Raw genomic sequence first — 16,355 nt, 5'->3', positions numbered from 1 at the left:
TTACTGCAGAGGCTGAGTCCTGGGAAGGGCAGCACTGGCCGGCTCCAGCAGTGACCATGGGGGGGTCCTCCTGGGGCTACTTCTTAGCCAACAGTAGAATCGTGACGTCACATGTCATCGGGAGGGTGTTCTGGTCATCCTGCCAGTTTGTCGGGTCTCCTTAAGCTGCTGCTTAGACGCGAAGAGGAGACTGTTCCTCTGTTGGTGGTCCCTGTGTGTTTCCCAGCTTCGCAGGCTATGCCTTTGCGGGGGGAGGGTCACTGTTTCTTTAAGCATGTCATGTGCATTTTATGCCAGTGACCGCAAGGCTGGCAGGGCACTGTGGGCCTTGCTGATTTCACGATTCCTCTCCGGTGCTATGAACCAGGGGTGCAGAGTAAGGAGGTGCAGCTTCCCAATTTAGTGTCAAGATGAAAACTGAGCAGACAGTCACCCAGGGCCGCTGTCGTTTCTCAGGGGGCTGGGCCTGGGCGCGTGAGGGCACGCTCTCTGCTGGACAGCTTGGCATTCCGCCCAGTGGGATGAGGCAGCCGGGGCTTTTCTGTCTTCCTACGGCTCTTCCCAGGGCAGCTCTTGAAGACAGGCACTTGCCCGGCTCTACCCACCTGCCTGACCCGACGTGCCTTTGAGACAGTGTGGCTGTCCCCCCGTCCCCACCTCTCCTCCCAGTGGCAGGCCTTTTATAAAGTCTCCACGTGCACACTTTTGCAGAAGGTTCCTGGGCTCACTCAGTTCCTCCCTAGGAGTTTCCATCTGGGGTGACTGTCCTGGGTGAGAATTCATTCCAGGCACTGCTCCCCAACACACCGAGGGCTGACCCAGTCGACAGTTGGTTAGGGTTTAGCTACAAGGGGTTCCCCTGGGAAGCTCTGTGTGAGACTAGGTGGACTGTTCAGAGGTGAAATGATCCGATCACGAGAACTGTAACGTCATCAGTGGATTAATCCATTTGATGGATTAATCATTTGAGTGGCGTACTGGATGATAACTGTAGGCAGGTGGGGTGTGATTAGAAGAAGTAGGTCACTGGGGTGTCCCCTTTGGGGACTCCTTGCTCTTGCTCTGTGCTTCCTGGCTGTCATGAGCTGAGCAGCTTTGCTCTTCCTGGCCCTTCTGCCATGACACTCTGCCTCACCTGAGGCCCAGAGCAATGGGGCCGGCCAACCAGGGACTGAGGCCACTGAAACTGTGAGCCACACTCAATTCTTCCTGCTCTAAGTTTTTCTTGTCAGGTATTTTGGTCACAGTGACAAAAAACTAATAACACAAAGTTCCTCTTGGCCTTCCCCCAGGCCAGAACCCAGTCTGCTGATGTCCTGGGAAAGCCAGCGCACAGGACTGGGGATGTGCCCAGTGCGCACGGGGCCCTGGGTTCCATCTCCAGTGTGCGTGCGCACACACACACACACACACACAGCCAGAGACAATGCAGTAGCAGTAAGAACTACCATGTGGTGCCTTAGGCTGAACTGTGTCCCCTCGATTCACATGTTCAAGATCTCTAGGACCTCAAAAAGTAACCTTATTTGGAAGTCAGGTCTTGAAGGGGTAATGAAGTTAAAATCATGTTGTTCTTATAACCAGAGGCGACTAGGATGCAGAGGAGCTCAGAGGGAAGACAGGGGAGACACCTGCCATCTACAAGCCAAGCAGAGGCTGCAGCCGGTGCCGCCCGCGGTGTCAGGTCTCAGACATCTGGCCCGAGGGACTGAGAGCACTTGGTTTCTGTGGCTCCTGTGGCTCAGCACGTGGGTGGCAGCCCGACACACTAAGGCATGGGTCAGGCGTGGCGAGGACGCCTTGACTCTGGACTGCGTGTACTGCCCAGTCAGTCGACCTTGGCTGCCATTCCAGAGTCACTGTCTCAAGGCCTGCAGCTGGCCGGGGAAATGAGGAGGGAGGGGAGGGTTAGAGGTGGGGCTCTGGACCTGGAGCCACCCTGCTGCACAGCCGGGGACCCTCAAGGCTACCCCTCAGTCTCCGCATCTGAAACCCGGGGCTCACAACTGCAGCCAATCACAGGGTCACTGTGAAGTCCCAGTGCCAGCCTAGGAAACCAGGGCTCCATCAAAGGAACCCTCGGGAGGCCCAGGGAGCTGTTGGGAAGATTGGTTTTGTGCCCTCCAGGAGAATCCAAGAGTCCCTTGCGCCCTCTGAATCAAGAGACATTAGTGATCCTGGAGGTGATCCTTTTGTCACCTATCAACCACTCTATCTAGGCTCTCCAAAGGCAGTCAGTCCTGCAAGAGAAGAAACTGAGTCACAGCCCCAATTTTGAACATAGAGGATTCTGCTTTTTGATGGATCTTTTAAGTCCTTAAATTTATATTTTCTGAATCATCCCCCCCCACACACACGCTTTTTATTAACCAGAAGCTAAAATGGCATCCCTCTCTGGAAGGGTTTGGATATGGAGTGTCCCTGAAGACCACTGTGTGGAAGGCTTGGTCCCCAGCTTGGCACTCCTGGGTGTATGGTGGGATGTCTGGGGTCATTAGGGCTGTGCCTTCGCAGGGCACTGTGGGGCCCCAGCCCCTTTCCCTTCTTTTCTTTTTTGCATCCTGGCCACAGGGTGACAGTTTTGCCACGTGCTGCCACCGTGAAGTGCTGCCTTACCTGGGCCCAAAGCAGTGGGGCCTGTGGATCATGGAGAGAAACCTCCACAGCCGTGAGCCACAGAAAACCTCTCCTCTCTTTAGGTGGATTACCCCGAGGTGTTTTTTGCAGTAACAGTCAGTGATGGGCATACCCTCCCTCCCCTCATTCCTCTCCAAGTGGGGATCACTTACCTGCTGGGTCCGGATCTAGGACCCACATGGGCCAGCTGGGAAAGCCCCGTGATTAAGAGTGCCCTCTCTCTGCTTCCTCTCCCCCCACTGCAGCCCTGAGTTGATCAGAACCACACCCCCTGGGGCATATCTTAGCTCTTCTCCTGTGGGCGCTTTGTGGCCTTCAGGTCTCAGCTGGAGAGTACAAGAGCTTACACTGGAGCTTGTGCCCAGCAGGTGGACAGCCTCCTAGGATTCACTCCCAATCCCCTCGTGCCAAGCAGACCTCACTTGCCATTTGCCATTGCCCCTGATGTGACCAACCCAGGAGGTGAGGGGAATGGGGTCAAGTGGACCTCCAAACCTGATTTCCTAACCGAGGGGCTGGTGGGTGTTGTCTCCCCAGGCAGCACCAAGATGAGGGAGGGATCTGGGCCTCCAAGAACAGAGGCAGCTCCTGTCTTGTGTGGAGATGCTGCTGCCCTGGGAAAGTAAACAGTGCCCCTGAGGCAAGGAAGGCTGGCTTTGCCGCAGCCTGGCAACTCCTTCTCTGGGGACAGAGCTCGAGTCTCTCTTCTTCTTCCCAAAGGTAAACATGCAGGGAGAGCTCCCAGCCTTCGACCCAGGTCCCCTGTCTTGTTTTCTCTGGATTTACTATTTTAAAGCAAAGCTTGAATCTCTGACAGATGCACCCAGCTGCACCCTCTGCAAAAAACCAGAGCTGTCTCCAAGTCTTCGTCGGCGCCTTAAAACTGTTGATTGAGTAAGAGGATAATTCAGCAAGGGATAGAGCGCCAGAGAGAGACGCGGAAATCTCTGTGGTCAGTCCTGCTCTCTGCTTGCTGTGTTTCTCTCGCTGTTGTCCATTGCCCTTGGTGTTGTTAGAGGCACAGCCGTACTCATGCACTATCTCCCAGCCCCACACGCCCTGCTCTATCCACTGTGGAGTTCTGAGAGTCCAGTTTGTGGTTTGAAGTCCGTTAATACTGACCTGCAGACAGGCTGCTGCTGTCCCGCTCTGTCTTGGAAAATGACACCAGGATGAGGGTCAAGTCACTCTCAAGTCACTCTCGAGTCGAAATGTGCACAGTAAAGCTTGGGGCACATCGAGGTGTCCCTGGACACACGTGTGTCTCATAAGAAAGGGGAGCAGGGAGGGTAGGGAGGACCTTTCTGAAGGGGCCCAGTTTAGAGGTCAAGTGCAGCGTAGCGTCTGAGGTGTGTGTGTTGAATCATGCTCTGCAGCTCTTGCAGAAGGAAGAAAATGAAGTTTTGAAACAGGAAGGAGGAGAGGACTGGGCAGAGCTGTGTCTTCCTGGAAGGCAGCTTGTGGGATGGCCCTTGGCTGGGGAGTTGCTCCCTCCATGGGCTGCAGGGATGGCATTCCTAGTGTGTAGGGTTAGATAAGACCAAGGCCTGGCTGCTCTGTGGGTCTCCGGCCCCGGAGAGAAGGAGCAGTTGAAGAGAGGGGGGGCTGGAGGAATGGTGACCACAGAGTGTGGGCCAGTGGTTTGTGCCTGGAGGAAACAGGCCTTGTGATCATGGGTGCTGTGGGCTCTGCAGAGGCCCCCGGACCGTGTTGGGTGGGAGAAGGGTGGTCTCACTCCAGCTTCCTCCAGAGCATCTATGGTTTGGGTTTTTGTTGTTGTTGTTGTTAATATCTTGGCTATATCTTACAGGAGTATTTGAACAAAAAAACTGTAGATAAGTAAAACCATTGTTTTCCTGTGAAATCTCAAGATCTGAGACCTGGCCATTAGGAACAGTTGGTCATGAAGAAAAAGTATCTGCCCAAGCTGGCCTTGACCGTGGATGTTAAATGGAAGGCCAAGATGCACAGGGTCCAGGAGGAGAAACGGGTCCAGCTCAGAGCTGAGATCCTGCCCTTGTGTTTCTTGGGGGAAATGCGGAGTTTTAAAACCGAGTTGTGCTCCGCAGAGCCTCAGTGTGCAGTTTGATCTGTTTGGACAAACGCATACTTCACATGGCTGCCCTCCACCAATACGCGGAACAAGTCCAGCCCACCCCCCCCCCAAAACCCCCGTCCCCTGTCAGTCGGTCCCCTACAGCCTCCAGAAGCTGCGCTGTTGTGATATTTTTAGCCATGGATTAGTTTTCCTGCTGGAGAGTTCCGCACGGCCAGATTACGCAGCAGCCTCCGGTGTCTGTGATCCGCCTCCCCGACTCCGCATGTTTTTGTGTTTATCTCTGTCGGGGTCTGCAGTCCTCTTCTGAGCCCAGCAGATAGTAAATATTTCAGACTTGGCAGCCACCAAGGCTCCATAGCAACTCCTCAGAGCTGCTGCTGCTGCAGGGGAGGAGCTTAGACAGGATGCAGCTGACCAAGGGTGGCTGTGTTTCAATAAAACTTTATTTAAAAAAAACAGGTGACTGGTCTGTGACACAGGCGAGCTGAGCTCTGATGCGGTGTCTGTGGTTCCATCTGCAGAACCGTGTGCTGCTATCACAGTTCATCCACTCTGTGGATGGACACTCCGACCGTGTCCATCGTTTGGCGATTATGAACAGAGCTGCTGTGAATGTTTTTTATGAGACTTTTTCATGCTCATTTTTTTTCATTTTTCATTTTTTATGAGACACTTTCTCTTGTGTCAATGCCTAGGAGTGGAATTACCATGTCACGATAGGAGCATGTTCAGCCTTACAGAAACTGCAGCATTCTGCACATTGGTTGGCAAAATCTGAGTGTCCCCATTGCTTCTCCTTCTCCTCACCTGTGTTTGTCGGGCTCAGTCTTTTCCATCTAGCCACCATCACGGGCATGGACTGGCATCTCCCTGTGCTCCACACTCCTCCTGAGCTCTTCTGCTGGAGGGTTGTGTTATTCTGAGGGGGCTGGAGGGGGGCCTCGTGCAGCGCTCAGCCTCTCAGGCACAGACTGGCCTCTGCACAAACCTGAGGGGTGACATGGATCCTGACAGGCGGTGACAGAGGCATCTTGATCTTTAGTCATTACCTGCCTCAACAGTCAGGGATGAGGGGGACGAGGCAGAAAGGTAGACCAGGGAAAGGCCTCGGAGAAGGGAGGGAGGGCAGAACTTCACACGTCCTGGAGGAGACGTTGGGTCTGGAGGATGTCCTGCCATGTGCTGCTCCTGACAGCTGTGACCACAGTGGCTCCTCGATGCCTGCTGCTGCCTTAACAGTGTCCACACAGAGCTCTTCCCTACCTGCTCCCCTAGCAGGGGCTGATCACCGAGTCTGTCCTTCCCTGAAGCACTTTCTCTCCCCACAGTGGTGCTAAACCACAAGGTCAGGCCTGTCCCCTTAATTATGTAAATGAAGGGTTGGAGTTATTTGTTCTGATTGGCTTACTAAACTCGGAGCTTGGAAGGTTGATTGGTCCAGGTTAGCTACCTCCCCACCAACCACCTGTACTCGGCCAACAGAGATGTGCCTTTAAAACTCCCAACAGCAGACCCCACAGGCATCCCTCTCCAGGACCCCCTCTCCGGGACCCCCTCTCTGGGAGCCCCTCTCCGGGAGCTCTGCTTTCTTCCTGTTGCTCTAGTTAATCCTGTTACGTTGCTGTCATCCTGTGTGTATGGAATTTGTCTTTGAATTTGCAAGACAAGAAACCCCCCACCCACACTCCATGACCCCGTTTTCCCCTGAGGCCCGTTGCCTCTTTGGTTCTAAACACCCATCTTTGGCAGTTTGGCTCCGCAGGTTGGCGGGTGTCAGGGCCCTGCCTTTCAGAGCCTGGAGACCAGGCAGGTCCCTGTGTAGGAAGCCCCCCTGGACTCCTTCCTGCCACGTGGTTGGTGCCCCTGCAGGGAGTGTTTGTGTTTGGAGATGTGGAGTTTAATTTGTGTCAGAAAATAGCAGCATTCCTATTTCATTGATTTCCTTTTTGCCACTTTCACGGAAGGGAAGAATGAAAGCTGGGAAATTAGCTACAGAAATAGCAAGTGAATAATAAAATAATGTGTTGCTGGTGCTTGTGCAGCTGAGAGAGGAGCCATGTTTTCCTGCCCTTTGGTCCGTGTTGACAGAGACGTGCTGATTTCTCGGTCGGTGTGGTGTTTAGGAGATACAAAGCTTTCTTGCCTCTGTGCCTAGTAACACAGGTAACCCTGTGCAGGAGTTTTGAGCAGAAGTGGTGATGTTTTGTAAGCGAGGAGTCTGAAGGTCACAGGTTTTGGACTTGCCCCAGGTCACTGGGCATGGACTGTGGTTCTAGTTCAATAGGCATTTGCAACCCAATTTCTTGATGGGTCACAAGATGTTTTCATTATTATGAGTTTTACCCTCCTACCTAGGAAAAGGGGCTTGGGGATTTAAAAAAAAAAAAAAGAAAGAAAGAAAAACAGAGGTTGGATTGTGAAGGTCAAATAAGGCCCTTCCCAGGAAGGCAGCATCAGAACTGGAGGAGGGAGAGGGCATAAAGGGCTTCTGGGAGCTTGGCGCTTCCTCCTGCCTCGAGATGCAACTTGGCACCGTGCTTCTGCTTGCTGGTGAGGACAAGCACAGGGTGGAGACACCCTAAGCACTGGGCATGTGTCACCCTGGTTCAGTCATCTAGTGCCACCGCTCACCTGAGCCATGGATTCTTAGGTATGATCTCCTCTCTCCCTCCCAGCCCTGAGCACTGCTCGCCACCCAGAGCAACTCCGGGTTCCTGGTTTAGCGCCTCTCTTGGGTTACAGGGGCTGCCTCTGGGAAAAGCAGCAGACACCAGCAGGCCTCAGTGCTGTGGCACCAGCTCACCTTGTGTGGCTCTGTGGGAGCCAGGTCTTCAAGGAACTGGAGGGACCCAGAGATGGGTGAGGGCTGTCTGTCCCAGGGCCTGGAGCACTATGACAACCTCCTTCTTACCATTGTGCCATCTTTAGCTCCCAGCACGTGAACTGAGGTAGGAATGTTTGCGTAGCTCTGGCCTGGGGCTGAGGGGTGAGTGGGGAGACCAGGGTAACTCCTGCGTATTGAGCATGTGTTTTGTGTCTGATGCCTGCTCAGAGCTTTACATCCATTACCTGGTTATATGCTAATAACAGCTCTGAGGTTTTGTGTTCCGTGACTGTGATGAAATATCTGAGGTTGACCACTTGGTAGAGGAGAGAGGTTTACTTAGCTCACAGTTCTGAAGTCTCACGGGCGTGGTGCTGGCCACAGCTCAGCTCTGGTAAAGACTTCCTGGCTACAGCGTAGCACGGTGGATGGCACCGTGGTGGGAATGTGTGTGAGAAGGAGGGATCACAGGGTGGGACTCCGTCTCTTAACATCACCACCCTGGGGACCAGGCTTCCAACCCAGGAACCTTTGGGGGACAGACTCAGCCATTTCCAGCCACGGCAGGTAGGTGCCATGGAAAGCCCACTTTCCAGGTGAAAGCTTCCTAGAATGTTTAGTGAAGCATCCCAGGCAGCAGAGCTGGGATCTGAGCCTAAGCTGCCTAACTTAACTTCAGGAGGAGCCTTGATCACCCAAGCCGGTCAGCCTGTGCGCCTCGACATTTAGGACCAGCCCCCAGTAAGAGCCTTGGCCACCGAGTCGCATTGAGCTTCCCCCAGGGGACACATGCCTCCTGTCCTCATGGCTGCTTGAGGGGCTTGTCCTGTGTGGCTCCACGGGGGCTCCCGGGCACTTGCTGCTATGATCCTCGGGGCTTTGCCTCTGCTCCTGCTTTGTCCCCATCTGCTGCAGTAAGTCACAGCCATGGTACTACCTGCTGGCTGCTGTGAGTGCTAGAGAAACAGCGGCCTCCAGTATTCTTGGAACCCAACATACCTGGGTTTAAAGCCTGGTCATGCCACCTGGTAGTGTGTGGCCTGGAGACGGTCAGCTTCTGACAATCTTATTTCTCATGCATAGAAACAGAGAAGGAAACACCACCTTCTGTGGACCCAGCCTGTGTAAAGAGAGGAGTGTGCACACAGGGCCGCAGGTAGCTCTTCTGTGCCGCAAGACCACTAACGAACCGTCAGGGGCTCCCAGGATGTCCGTGAGAACAGAACAACCTCTGTGCTCCCAACGTGATTCCCTTTATTCATTGAGGTAGGCTCGGTGCGCTCTGGTGATTTTGGTGATTTTGAGTCTATTTACTACACGTGACCTTATGCTAGAGAGACGGAGAGGAAGCCAGAAGGCTGAACTTCCAGAATTTTCTCTGGGGACTCCTGGTCAACTAGCAGTAAGTGGCAGACGCTAGCAGTTAAGTGATGGCTACAAAAAACAAAACAAAACAAAACAAAACCTGAGAGTGAAGACATCACAACTAACTATGCCTTAGCTCACGCAGATTGGGAGGACAGCTACCAAAGATTGGCAGACTCTTTCGGCCACATCCAGAAGGCTTGGTCACCAGCTGATGGCTCTGTTGGGTGGTGGGGTCTAGTTGAAGGAAGCAGGTCACTGGGGGAGCTCCCTCGAGGGGTATGGACAGGCCCCTTCCTCTCTCTCTTTCCCCACTTCCCCACTGACAGGAGGTGAGCAGCTTTGTGATGTGTACACCATGAAGTTCTGCCTTCTCACACGCCCAGAGTGACAGTGACCATGGAACCTTTGGAACTATGAGCCAAAATAAATACTTCCTCCTTTAAGGTTGTTATCTCAGGCGTTTTGTTACAGCAGCGGAAAGCTGGCTAACGCAGAGGACAGTGTTGTGGTCTTGGTTTCTGCAGGTGGAATGGCTGAGACTTGGTACCAAAAGAATTGTCCTATCTGAATTTCTTCCAGAAGGTCTCTGTGTTTTCCTCCAGAGAGGCTTTATTTTTGCTCCTTCCACATTTCCCCCGCAACTCTGAACAAAACTAAGTGTGGAGTTCCCTTAATTTATGTGCTGGCTTTAGAATGAACTGGAACATCAGCAGGCTTTAGAATGATCGGAGGGCTTGTTTTACACAAATTGCTGGCATTACCCCCAGAATTTCTGATTCGTTAGTTCTTGGTGGGGCCTGAGAATTTGCCTTCCTAAATTGTTCCCGGTTGCTGCTGGTCCTGATTATGCTTTGAGAACCCCGTGCCGGCCATCTCTTCTCTGTCGAGAGTGACTCATCTAAGCACCTCACAGTGCAGCTCATACCCTGAGGAAATGGCAGGGCCTGAAGCCTCCTCTGGAAAGCAAGAACTCTGAATTTTTTCTTTGGAAGATCTCATAAGTGGTCCATTTGTTTTCCATGGGGTGACTTTCAAGTCTTTGGCTTGCTGTCTTGTTTGGCTGTGTTCAGAACACCACTGTTCTTCCTTTTGCAGTTTTTAAAACCCACTGGAATGTGTAACTGGTTTGAGCAGTGGATTAAGATTCATAATTATCCATCCATCCCCCCATCCACCCACTCACCTATCGTAAGGTGCTGTTAGACTGTAGAGCTGTAAGGAAAACTGAGACCGTGTCCCTATGCACAAGGAGTTCATGGTATGCAATATAACTCTTCTATCTTGTCTCCCTTCTTTTGCTTCTAGTGCTTCTCTTGCTTTCTAGTGACTTGAGATGATAGTTGATCCATTCAATTAATATTGACCCTTCTGGTAAACACACCTCTCTTTAGAAAATGCTTTGAGAAATCTGCTGACTTCTTGAAGTCAAGGCACCTTGGGTTGAAACAGTTCCTTCCAGAGAAACTTTACAGGGCCCCTTGGTGCTGATGATAGAAGAGTCTCTGAATAACAATGCCACGACTTAGAAACCTCTGTGCTCTTACCGGCTTATCTTCAGAGACGTGCGACTGCTTCAGCTGGCCCAGCTTTGGCCTGCAGGGTACTCTGTGCAGTGAGCTCTCCCCTGCAGGCCGTGTGCACGCCCTGTGGATCGTCCCAGGGCACCTTCCCAGGGCTCCGCTGACTGGGCACACCTGGCACTTACTGCTAGGTAAGGGCACCACTCAGGCTGCTGGGTGCTGCTGGTGTGAATGTTCTGGATGGTTCCTAGAAGCCAGCTTTACCGTGATTAATCATTCTGAGTGTCCCTGCACCTGCAAAAGTGTCGACAAATTTGAGATATAGACTTGTGTGGAAATGACCTGATCATTTCTGTCCCCTCTCTGTCCCATCCATGTTTAACCCACGGAGCTCTCCACGTGGTGTGGTCACCAGGGGTGCTCAGTCTTCTCTGCTTCTCTCCCTTCTCCCCATCTGGCCCGTGTCCTTGCTCCTGCATGGCCTGCATGGCTCCACGAGTGTCCAGAACTCCATACACCTCTGTTGCTGCATCTCCCTTCGCTGGGTGTCAGGTCATTTCCATTAGTTTCAGATGCTCCTTCTGCGCCGGCCTCTACGGCACAGAGCAGAGCCGACTCAGTGTTCTGAATTGCTTACGTTTAGATGATGTTATTTATGCTTTACTGTCCTTACTGTTACAGTTTCAGTGACTCTTGGTATGATTAGTCACACCTCTCAAGGAATTGAGCCAATTTAATTGTCTCTGCCAAAACTGGGCTGAATGATTTTTATTTGTTTTTCTAATTTGGTGTGTGTGTGTGTGTGTGCTGTGTCTATTCCTGTGTGTATGTACATGTGTGTGTACACACATGTCTGTATGTGTGTGTGTACACATGGGTGTCTATTCCTGTGTGTATACATGTGAGTCTTTCCTATGTGTGCACATGTGTGTTGGCATGTATATGTATACATGTCTGTGTGCATGTGTAATACATGTTTGTGAGTGTACATACATGGGTATGTGCATGTGTATATACAAGTCTGCGTGTGCATGTATATATGTGTGCGTGTACATACATGGGTGTGTGTGTCCATGAGTATGTGTGTAGATGCATGTGTCTGTGTAGATGCAGGTCTCTGCGTGTGTGTGTATACACATGTTTGTATATATACATGGGTGTGTGTGCATATGTATGTGTTTTTGCAGTGCTGGGACTGGAACTTGGGGCCTCCTGTGTGCTTGGGGAAGTGCTCCACCACTGAGCGGCACCCCATCCCTAATTTAATAAATCACAAAGGGCGTGCCCCCCCCCATTCTGATCTGTGTTTCTGTAACTTGTGGCATCCTGAGCCCGTGTTCAGTTCCTGGCCGAGTGCACTTCTGTTCGTGTGTTCCAGCGTGTGCTGGAGGCTGGTGGTTTTCCATTGTGCGAGACACTGTGTATTTCCACTTGGGTGTGTATATTTGTGTCTGCACGTGTGTGCTTTAGTAATCTGCATGTAGATTTTCCAGTGCTGATGCTTTCCTCTTGTGAATTTTTTTTCTGACTTCAGAGAAATTGATGGTTTTCCCATGTGGTAACTAAAGCCTCTGCCTAGTGGGAACTCCTCTATTTATTGTTTAAATAAATGTTTATGTTTCCTCTGACATCTCTTCCATCACAATGATTTTAAAAACACTTTACTTGGGAAAAGATTGTAATTCCATTTTCTTCTGGTTGTTCCTGTTGGGTCTGTTGTACTTGGTGGTGTTTTGTCCCTGGATGCAGTGTGGGCATGGAGAGGAGCTAGTATGTCTCCATCTGGTCCTCTGGCTTCAGTCATAATGCATGAAGTCATATTTCATTTCACTTTGTAGTTATTTAATTCTTTAAAAATTTGGATCCCTATCTGGGACTCCTCTACTGCCTTAATGATCTGTGACTTGGTTTTAAGGCATTATCACCATTTATAAAGTGTTTGTTTTGAACATATTCTAGCGCTTAATGAAGAAAATCCTTTTTTATTCTTCCCTTTTCCCAAAATAATAATGCTGTTTCCCTTTTTGATTTTAAAATTGCATTTCCCACACAGCAGTATAAATAAATAATGAAAAGTTTTACATGGCAAAGGATGTGTACAAAGGAGTCCTCGTCCATTCTGTAGTTCCAGGGAAATATAATTATAAAAATTTAAATTATAATTTTAAAAATATTCATCCCACAGACAGTATTATAACAAAAGTAAAGAAGATAAAGCAAAAAATTCTCCTTAGTTACCTGCCTTTTCTTGAAGTGCACATATGAATCTGTTTAAGTCTAATGAAGGCTGTGTGGGTCTCAATTCCGGCCTCTTCAATTTCATATTTAAAATTTCTCCTTTTAATATATATCACAAACATTTCTCCATACTAGTATTTGTCTTTTGTACATTTAATTTAAAAACACGTGTGTGCTTTTGTGGGGTCGGGTGTGATGTTTTGACGGGTGGATAACGTGCGGTAATGAAGTCAAGCTGATTATTAACGTAGCCATCACCTCATGGACTTTATTTGTGGTGAGAACATTTAAAATCTATATGGTCCCAATTTGAAATTTGACAGTACATTACAGTTGACTATGCTGTGCAGTGTATCTCCAAAACTTGCTCCTTTTAAGTGACCGTTCGTAATCTGCCTCCAACCATCAACCTGGGTAGCCGCCAATTCTCTCTGCTCCTGAGAGTCTGACCATGTAACGAGGTCACACCATGTCTGTCTGTGCCTGTCACGTAGCATGGTGTCCCCCAAGCTCATCCATGCTGCAGGGAACAACAGAATTCCTTTCTTCTGAAGGCTGAATAGTATTCCTGTGCCTGTATGCACATGTATGCGTACGTGTGCATATGTGTGTGTGCACGTGTGTGTTCAAGGGTGTGTACTGTGTGCACAGCTGTGAGCATGCATTTGCATTTGCTTCATGTTCTGTCAGCTGATGGATGTGCAGGTTGGCCCTACCTCTGGCTGCTGTGAATGGTGCTTCTGTGGACATGAAGTTCAGTCCTCTCTTCTGCACCCCAATTTCAGTTTTTTATATTTACACCCAGAAGTGGGGTGCGGGACTGCTGGATCATAGGGTGCTAGTTTTTTGAGGAGCTCTGTGCTGCTCCCATTCTTACTCTCGCTGTGCAAGGGCTGCCTTCTCTCCACACCCCAGCGCCTGTCTGTTACCTTCTCAGCAATGGTATGCAGTGGTGTCTAATCGAGGCTTGGTGGTGGTAGAGCTGTAGAGCATTCCTTCCCTACACCCACCTGCCCAGGCCCTTCACCTGTTTTCAAGTCGGCTGTCTCCTTGCTGTTGGGTTGGGTCCCTCACATGCTTGGGCATGAACCTCCTCCAGACGCGGGGCCCGCAGAGGCTCTCCCGGCCTGTGAGTGGTCCCCTCAGCCCGTCGGCTGTTTTCTGTGCTGTGCAGAAGCTCGGGGTAGGATGCAGCCCCATTTGTCTGATTGCTTCTGTTGCTGTGTTTTGGGGGTCGTATCTAAAACAGTCGTTGCCCAGGCTGGTTTCCAGAAGTTCCCCCGTTTTCTGTAGCTGTTTTAAGTTTCGGGTTTTAGGTGTAAGTTGTCCATTTATTTTGCATTGGTTTTCACATGTGGTGCGAGGAAAGGTCCCACTTTCATTCCTCTGCATGGGGACATGCAGTTTCTGTGACACTGCGTTGAAGAGACTGTCCTCTCTCCACTGTGCGTTCTTGGCACCATTACTGAGAAGTGACCGTGAATGAAGGGCTCCTTGCTGGACTCTTCATTCTGCAGGTTGTTTAAAGCGTCTGTTTTGTGCCAGTACCACGCTGTTTTAATCCCGAGAGCTCTGTAATGTGTTTTGGAGTTACATAGTGTGTTGTTTCTAGCTTTTCTCTTATTGCTTAAGATCACGCTGGCTATCTGAGGTCTTTGGTGGTTCCATATGAATTTTAGACTTGATCCTTTTTATTTCTATAAGAAAATGCCATTGGAATTCTGGTAGGGACAGCATTGATTCTGCAGATTATTTGGGTAAGAATGTGGCACTGCAGGCACTTTAACAGTACTAATTTTTCCAGTCCATGAGCATATGATATTTTCCCATTTATCTGTTTGTGCTTCAGTTTGATTCTTCATTGTTCTGTAGAACAATGTCTCCTCTTGGTTAAATTTATTCACACATTTTGTTTTTAATACTATTATAAATGAGGTTATTTCACTGATTTCTTTTTTGGGTGGTTCATCATCAGTGTATAGACATGCTGGATTCAGTAAAGTTGGCAGGATATGGAGTCGACATAATACGATTTCTCCATATTATTATGTTTGAGGTACTCGTCACTTTGTGTGATCACTCCCTGGGGTTGGTGTTTAGTAGTGACCTGCCCAGTCACTCCAGTTAAGGAAGTGGGTTGTTCCCAGCACTCTGCTCTGGCAGGGATGTAGTCAGGAGCTCTGTGCCACAGATGGCTTTTTCTTATTGAGAAGGGTGTCACTTTGGTGGAGTCACGGGCCCCAGCGTATAGACATATGGGTGTTTATACCAATTGCTAAGTTGTTTTCCCAACTTGAGAATCGTATGAATTATGTAGTGGAAACAAGCCACTCAGGAGCTCTGCTGCAGCCCGGCTGCTTCGTGAGCGTGGTATGCAACATGTGCGTGTGAATCCTGCATGGTCAGGGTGGCACCCCATGAAGACACACCTGGGAGCGTGACCTGGTGGCTTTGCCATCATGGGACGCCCCCCAGGTGCCCACATGGAGCTGGGCAGCGTGGTCCGCCCCACGTCACAGCTTCTGGCACAGCCTTGGCTTCTGGGCTGCGTGACCCTTGCGTGTCTGGCATCCTGCTGGACATCTGTGGCTCTCAGTAAGGAGAGACGGCACCTGGGAGACAGGCTGCTGGTCAGTGAGGAGGAGAAGGGGCCTTGGAAGAAGGGACGAAGGGAGGAGAGGAAGCCGGAACCTGAGGTGGCTCTCTACCAGGGATCCGGCACCTGGACAGGCAGAGGTCACAGAGGTAGCACCGACGCTCACCCTGGGCTGCCCTGACCCTGTGTGGACCTCGGGAGGGGAATGCCGGGCACAGTGAACCTCGGGAGGGGAATGCCGGGCACAGTGGTGTCCTCACTGAACACGTGCTGGCTTCTCACTTGTTGTATTCCCTAAGCAGGACACTGGAACAGAGTTTGCACAGTGTTTTCAGTGCTGGGTGACCTGGAGGTGGTTTGAAGTCTGCAGGGGAGTGCATGTAGATGACACGCTGCGCCATTTCACGCAGGGGACTCAAGCACCCTTTTGCTGTCTTCGGGGGTGAGGGCTGTCCCAGGGGTATGGACTGAGGGTTGTTTTGTTCCTCTGAGGATTTGTTTTCCAGTCTCCTAACAATGCAAAGCTCTTCTGAACTTGGGGGCCTCACAAGCGCAGGACTGTGGTCGGCTGTCTCTGGGATGCGGCGCACTTTGGGGATGCTTTGTGGGGTTGCTGGGGCGTGCTCCGCAGTCTCTGTGCAAAGTCTAGGCTGCAGGGTTTTCATGTATTGCCTCTGAAACTTTCACAGAGCTGTGATCATGCATCTGCTTGTTCATTCACAGGAGGAGATACTGAGGCTTCCTGAGCTGTGGTTGCCTGAGTCACATGCAAGTCAGTAGTAGTGCTGCAACACTTTGACGGAGGTCTGCCTGAGTTAGTTTTAACTGTAAAGTCTTGTTATTGAAGAGTTTGTGGAATTAGTATGTCAGGCAGGGGGTAATTAAAACTTTCTGAAGTTAAAATCGAGAATCGTCAGGGTTCACTCAGTAACTAAGTTTCCTGGATTAAAGATTGGTAAAGCCTTGGGAGAGGTCGACTCTGGGGCTCTGTAGCCCTCTTACTGATGGTGCGGCCAGAGCGGATGGCCTGGGCTTGAATCCGACTCTCCCCTTGGAACTTCAGTGCCCTTGAGTGACTTATCCTTCCTGCGCCTCAGTATTCATATATGAAAC

The sequence above is a fragment of the Marmota flaviventris genome, chromosome 19 (assembly GCF_047511675.1).
Source record: "Marmota flaviventris isolate mMarFla1 chromosome 19, mMarFla1.hap1, whole genome shotgun sequence".
Lineage (NCBI taxonomy): Eukaryota > Metazoa > Chordata > Mammalia > Rodentia > Sciuridae > Marmota > Marmota flaviventris.
This window is presented reverse-complemented; position numbering follows the sequence as displayed.